Source organism: Arachis duranensis, chromosome 4 (genome assembly GCF_000817695.3).
Source record: "Arachis duranensis cultivar V14167 chromosome 4, aradu.V14167.gnm2.J7QH, whole genome shotgun sequence".
Taxonomy (NCBI): Eukaryota; Viridiplantae; Streptophyta; class Magnoliopsida; order Fabales; family Fabaceae; genus Arachis; species Arachis duranensis.
This window is the reverse complement of record NC_029775.3, coordinates 40,747,352-40,747,988: the sequence shown is the minus strand read 5'-3', so window position 1 is coordinate 40,747,988 and position 637 is coordinate 40,747,352.

Sequence of the window (637 nt, the reverse complement as noted above, 5' to 3'; positions counted from 1 at the left end):
TGTTGGGAGGCCACAACCAAACTCTAAGTTTGGTGTTGAGAGGCCACAACCATGCTCTGATTATCTGTGAGGCTCCAAGAGAGCCCACTGTCAAGCTGTTGACACTAAAAAAGCGCTTATTGGGAGGCGACCCAATATTTTATCTATCTATGTTAAATTTCCATTATTGTTTTATGTTTTCTTTTGGTTGATGATCATGTGGAGTCAATAAAAACAACTGTAAAAATCAAAGCAAATTCAAAAATAGCATTACAAATAGCACACCCTGGAGGAAGAACTTACTCGCGTTTAAACGCCAGTAAGGGTAGCAGGATGGGCGTTAAATGCCCAATCTGGCACCATTCTGGGCGTTTAACGCCAGAAAGGGGCACCAGACTGGTGTTAAACGCCAGAAAAGGGCAAGAAGCTGGCGTTAAATGCCAGAAATGGGCACCAGCCCAGCGTTTGACGCCAGAAATGGCTAAAAACGCAATTTTGCTTGCCATTTGGTGCAGGGATGACTTTTCCTTGACACCTCAGGATCTGTGGACCCCAAAGGATCCCCACCTACCCCACGACCCTCTCTCTTCTTCACCAATCACCTCAACACCTCTTCCCCAAAAACCCTTCACCTATCAAATCCCATCTTTCTCTTCAC